Below are 6897 nucleotides of genomic sequence, written 5' to 3'. Positions count from 1 at the left end.
TTGCTTTTGGTTTGAAATGTTTGAAAATATTTATTAAAAAGGTTTGACTGAACTTGGGTGGACGAAAAGGTGAGAAATATTTGTAAAATGGTGATTTAAAAAAAATGGTGATGTAAAAATGGTGATGTAAAAATGGTGTAAAAAAAAGGTGAAAGGGTGAAAGGGTGACTGGACTCAGGATGCCAGCTGCACGCCTGAGCTGCCTACGTACCCCTCAGCTAGGGATCAAGCCATCCGTAGTTCGGACCAGATTTTCCTAACTACACCAGATTTTTGATGTTTTGAAGTGTTTTTTATTTTTTCGACACAAGAGGACAGAATCCTATCATCACAAGGGGAGGACAGACTCCTGATATCCCGCAAAGGTTGGACAGCATCCTATGCTTTGCGGGGGAATGAATAGAATCACGACTCTGCAAGGGTTGGACAGCATCCTATACCTTGCAGGAGCGGACAAAATCACATGACTTGATGAGGGGATGGACAAAATCCTTACCCCAACGATGATAGGACAGACTCTTGAAAGACTGAAGAACTGACTCCTATGCTGAAGACTGACTCTGAAAGATGGAAGGACGGAATCCTAAATTTTATGAAGGGATATGACAGAATCCTAAACTCTACAGGGGTAGGACAGACACCTAAACCCTAGGATGGTAAGACTGACTCCTAAACTCTCTAGGACTGACTCTAAAGAGAAAGAAATCTCTTAACCTGCGAAGACTCTAAGGCAGGAAGGGAAGGGGTTGGCTCAAGAAGCGTTCCGTCATAGCCTCCGCTGGGGAAGTTTTTTCGAAAATCGACGAAGATACCGAATGCTTGTAAGCACAGAGGCATCCAAAAACAAGTTAGAATTGCAGAGTGCATTAAAAGACCAAGATCAACTTGTGCGGACCGAGCAATTCCAAATTGGTTTGTAATCAAAGTATATTACAACTGAAATTTATTTGCAAACAACAATCATAGCCCAATCTATCTGCAATTTCAGGACGTTCAAATATATATATCAAAGCCACAACTAAAGATGACCGACTATCACAACATTACCCAATGCTCAGGGCCAAAATAGATCCTCCTATTGAAACCAAATCATGCAATAGACACCATTCGATCGAAAGAAACGAAGCAAGAATAAACATTCTAGTGCGATCAACAATAGAAATAAATGGAAATGTTACCTGTGTCTGCTCCTCAAGATAGGGTCAAACGATGGTGTCAAAGTGAAATGAAACTTGCCTGAGATGAATCGGCGGTGATTGCGAGGTTCGGACAACGGTCAGATCAGTGGTGTACAAATCCCGATCTCCCCCTCTCTCTCTTCTTTGTTTTTTTTAGCCCTCATCTCACTCTCTCTCTCTCTCTTTCTCTGTCTTTTTTTTTAATGAAAATGAAACCCCCAAAATCCGAGATAAACAAGAGATGGATGGTGGGTTTCAAGGGAAGAGAGAAGTTGGAAATGGGGTCTGCGGTGGGTAGCGGAAGAGGCCGGAATCAATGGCCATTGCCGGAATTGACAGAATCGCAGAAAATGATTGGATCTTGGTGCGAAGAAGACAGCGAAGGGAGAAAATGAAGGGGGTTGCTGTGATTTGGGGTGAGGAGAAAGAGATGGCTGAGATGGGCTTTAATGGGGGAGGGTATGATGGGTTTTCTGAAATGGGTTTGAAGATGAAAATCGAAGTGGGTTTTGAAGAGGGTTCGGTGGCTAGTGGCTATGGGTTTCAGTTTTTGGGAGGTGTAGAGAGTGGGTTCGGCTTTGGGGGTTGTGGAAGGTGGAAGTGGAGGATGGTGGAGGATTTTCGAAGGGTTTTGGTGGCTGTTGGTAGTGTGGGTGGTGGCGGTTGTCGGTTTTTTTCCAAAATGGGTTTGGGTTGTTTGGGTTTTAATGGGGGGTTTGGGTTGATGGTTTTTAGAAAATGGGTTTTGTGGTTGGGGATTGGTGGGGGTTGGCCGGCCGAATGTGGGGTTGGCCGGTTGTAGAGAAGGGTTTTTGGTGGGGTTTCGGTGGTGTAGGAGAGGGGGATCGTGGCCGATGGGGGTGGAGGAGGAAATGGGGGTGGTGGCCGGCGGTGGTGGTGAATTTGGTGGAGGTTGGAGGAGGCGCGGCCGGGGAAGGAGGCCGGAGCTTCTTCTCTTTCTCTTTTCTCTCCTCTGCTGCCTTGATCTTTGGTTTTTTTTTTTTTTGGGTTTTGGGTGGCAGAGGTGGCGGCTGGCGGTGGAGGTTGCAGAGAAAGGGGAAGATGGAGCAGGAGGTGGCGGCTGTGGGTGGCTGATGGTGGTGTACGGCGATGGAATGGGATGAAGGAGAGGGTAGAGAAGATGGTGGCTCGCAGGAGGAGTGGTGGTCGGCGACGGCTCTTTCTCCCTCTCTGCTTCTTGGTTTTTCTTCCCCCCTCCTCCCAAAATGAGACCTCCCTCCTTGAGCTAAATAGCTAGATTTTAGGGTTTTCTCTTCCTTGCTTTGATCTCCACCCTCCATTCATCTTATCTTACTTTTCTTTTCTTTTCTTTTTTGTATCAAACAAGGAAAATGATATGAGCACAGCCAGTTTTGATAATGGCACAAACTCGGCTTGTCTTTTTGCCCATTTTTCGCCCATTTCTTGCGTAATTTTTCGAGAGGATTTTGGAGAACACTGACAATATTTTGGGTAACACTCTGTGCTCAAGCAGACAAGATGGGTTAGCGAAAATATCAAGATAAGGTTGTACAATTAAGCCTCAGGACTCGGGAACTCAACCAGGGGGGGGTTGAAATCCGAGGGGTGACTCGGTTTGGCAACCTAGAGGGGGGGGTGAATAGGATGTTTATAAAAATTTTACCTTTTAAAAACTTTTACTAATTTCACTCTAGTTTTATCCCTTGTTTAATTTAGTTTGAAATGGTTGAACTTAAAACAATAATACAAATTAATATAAGTTCAAAACCCTTTTTGATTAGCAAACTTAATTAGGTGATTTAATAGCCTAGTTAGCAAGGTTAAGATTATTTAATTAAAATCAAGATGCTAACTACTCACTCAATTCTAAATATGTAAAAATGCAAGCACAAATAAATAAGAGAGTGAGAGGGAGTGAGAGAAATACCAATCACACAAGTGACACAAAGATTTATAGTGGTTCGGCAAACGGCCTACTCCACTCTACTCAAGGTCGCACTTGAGGATTTCCACTATTGAAACCTCTACGACGCCCGGCTCCGAGGCTTTTACACTCTAAGGGAATTAAATGAGGATGCCCTTCCACCTTTACAATGACTCTCCTACTTCGCCGAGTTCTAAGCGCTCCACCCAAGGGAATTAAAACCGGATGCCCTTCCACCTTTCTTGTCTCTCCTACACCGCCGAGATCTAAGCGCGAGAAGATAGATAGCTTTGCCTCTAAGTAGGCTACAATGCACAATGAAGCTCTCACAATGTTCTCTAAGAAATAAACAAGTTTAAGCCTAAACCAATCTCAAATGATTTTCACTAATCAAGGCACAATGAGTTTGGTTGAGAGAAATTAACCCAAAAATGATTGCAAGTGTGTTTCTAGGGTTTCTTAGAGTTGGACAATGTTCATCTTAATGTTTTGAAACCATACAACTTGTATATATAGGTTCCCAACTCAATATGACCGTTTGAGGGGCAAAGTGGTACTTTTAGGGTCAAAAAATCCACTAGCCGTTGTAGCCGCAACGGCTATAATTTTTTGTCCCTGACTGTTTTCTCGGAGCTCCGAGAGATTTCTCAAAAATATGGGGAGACAACGAGCAACAAATTGCAATCAAAGCTTTACTATTTAATGCATGCAATTTGGATCATATTTTCCCTTTTTTTGAAATACCATTTTCTACAAGATTTAAGATCTCTAAATCCAAAGATCCTAAAAAGAACCACATACGGGTTTTCCATTTCCCATAGTTGATTCCATCAAAGGATGGAGGGATAGAGATGTCATGACCAATTTTAAAATCCATTGGTTTTGCCAAAAAAGATCTTTAACTCTTACCAGTTAAGGCTTTTGACAAGAGCCCTAGCTCTGATACCAAGTGAAATTCTAATGATAGGCCCAAGTCGCAACCTAAAAGGAGATTAGGTTTATAAAAATAAAATTTACCTTTTGAAATTTTAACCCAATTATTTAAACTCTCTAATGAAGGATTAAGAGATCAAAGAATAAAACAATTTAAGCAAGCAAGTTAAATCTAAAGTGCAATGCAAGAAAGGAGCAAGAGACAAGAAAGAGTGCACCCGAGATTTAAAGTGGTTCGGTCCTCAAACACACAAGGCCTACTCCACTCCACCAACCAAACCCGTTGATGGCTTCACTATGTTGATCTTCTTAACCTTGGCGAAGATCGGTGCCAATTACAATCGCTTTAACCTTGGTGGCAATCCTCACCACGGAGAGAGGGCTATGCTTCTCCGAACACTTGCCCAAATACAATGAAAGAAAATAGAAAATTACAACTTCCCTCTTCAAGGGTAGATAGCTCTCAAGCTCACACAAATTCCACTCTTGAAATGATGTACAAATTCAAGCCTAGGTCTAATCCCTTTAGATATCCCAAATTGAGGCACAAGGGTGATTACCACTCTCTAATATGTTTAGAGCATGTTTAGGAATGAGAGAGATCTGTTCTAAGGCATAGAGAACACATATATATAGAGAAAACCCAAATATGACCGTTACAGGGGCATAGTTGTAATTCTGTGAATTTTCTCAACAGTCATAAATTTGTTCCCGACATAGTGGTTTCAGAGTTCCGAGAAATTCTCGGAGTTCCGGGAATACAAACAGAATTTGGAAAAAAGTTACTGGACCAAATCTCGGAGCTCTGAAAACTTTTTCGGAGTTCCGAGCTCGAAGCTCGAGAATATTCTCGAAGTTCCAAGAAGCCTAAATCAGCAGATTTTTCAGATTTTTTATGCTGATAATTTTTGGGCTTCAAGGGCTTCCAAATTACACATAGATGGGATTGTTATTCCAATTAGGGTCAGTTGTTTGGTCACTCCATTATGCCTCAAGGTAGGGCTACCTAATAGGGATTAGATGTACAATCTAACACAAGACTTTAAGCCTTCAAATCTTCTACTTTTGAAGCACATCTTCAACTCTTGAACTCTTGCATGGATCACCTCCATTTCTTTGGCTCTTCAAGATCTCTCCTTGAATGCTTCAAGCCTTCATCATCTTTTGGCTTCAAATGGTGTTCAAGGATGTACAAGCCTCGATCCATGCCGATTTCCTTGATCTAAGTGTTTGAAATGCTTGAATCTTCAATACATGCACTTAAACATCAAACACGTTAGAAATACAACACATTTCAACTTGTGTTTGGAATCATCAAAACATAGAAGATTGCGAAGGTGAGAACCATTGGGCATACAGTTGGGAAAAATGAGAAGATTAGAAATCAAACTTGGACGTGTATATCTCATAGCATTTTGGAAAAATTCAAAATAATATTTCCTTTTCTATCTGTAGTAGGTGAAAGTGAAAACCCTCATAAGATTTTACCGTCAAATCTAAAGAGGGATAAATTCAAACCTTTTCTCTTCTGCTGATATCTGTAGTAGGTGGGAAAAAGGAGAGGAGAAGATTAGAAATCAAACATGGACGTGTATCTGTAGTAGAATTCATGAATTGGATAATATCTGTAGTAGGTGGGACGTGTATCTGTAGTAGAATTGGATAATATCTATTCCTGAATTGGATAATATCTGTAGTAGGTGGGAGGTGGGAAAAAGGAGAAGATAAATATCTGTAGTAGGTGAAAACCAAATCAGGAATAGACCATTTTACCCTTGACTGTAGAGATATATAGATGAGATGAACTATAATATTAAAGGGCTAAATGATAAATAAATCAAACATGGACGTGTAAATCTCATAGCATTTTAGAAATATTCAAAAAATCCTCTAATTTCTCTTCTGCTATGTATATATATATATATAGAGGAAAGTGTCTCTAGTCTCTCCCCTAGATAAGCTTATCTACTCCTCCCTTTAAAAAAACACAGTGGGCCCACGCTGTTTGGATGATCCAAAGCATTCATTTGATAGGTCCTAACATAGATAAGGTGTACCCAAAAAATCAGCACCAAAGGGTCATCCTAGAACTTCATTTTGTTGGGCAGACCGTGTCCAAAATGGACGCATATAAACGTGGACGTTTATATGTGTCCATTCTGGGTACCACAAGGCACCACAAAATGAAGTTCTAGGATGACCCTTTGGTGCTGATTTTTTGGGCACACCCTATCTATGTTAGGACCTATCAAATGAATGCTTTGGATCATCCAAACAACGTGGGCCCACTGTGTTTTTTTAAAGGGAGGAGTAGATAAGCTTATCTAGGGGAGAGACTAGAGACACTTTCCTCATATATATATATATATATATATATAACAGTTCCTACACATATGTGTAGATAAGTTATCTACACACTAGCTTAAAATACAGTGGGGGCCACATTATTTGGGTGATCCAAACCATTCATTTTTAAGGCCCTCACATAGATAGGGTGCCCATAAAAAATCAGATCCATAGGATCATCCTAACCATTCGAACTGTGGAGGCAAAAAATGAACTAATTTGTGAAGGTTTAAAGACATCCATTTTACCTCCACAAATCGTAGGGTTGGGATGATCCTATGGATCTAATTTTTTGTAGACACCCTATCTATGTGAGGGCCTTTAAAATGGATGGCTTGGATCACCCAAACAATGTGGGCCCCCACTGTATTTTAAGCTAGTGTGTAGAGAACTCTCTACACGTATGTGTAGGAACCGTTTTCTCTCTCTCTCTCTCTCTCTCTCTCTCTCTCTCTCTATATATATATATATATATATATATATATGGCTTATATATATCATATCTTTCATGTAGGATTTACATACGCCCTCAAA

The sequence above is a fragment of the Tasmannia lanceolata genome, unplaced genomic scaffold, assembly GCF_043159265.1.
Source record: "Tasmannia lanceolata isolate RefF3 unplaced genomic scaffold, GAP_Taslan_0.1 ptg000012l, whole genome shotgun sequence".
Taxonomy (NCBI): domain Eukaryota; kingdom Viridiplantae; phylum Streptophyta; class Magnoliopsida; order Canellales; family Winteraceae; genus Tasmannia; species Tasmannia lanceolata.
Note: the sequence above shows the minus strand (reverse complement) of the source record.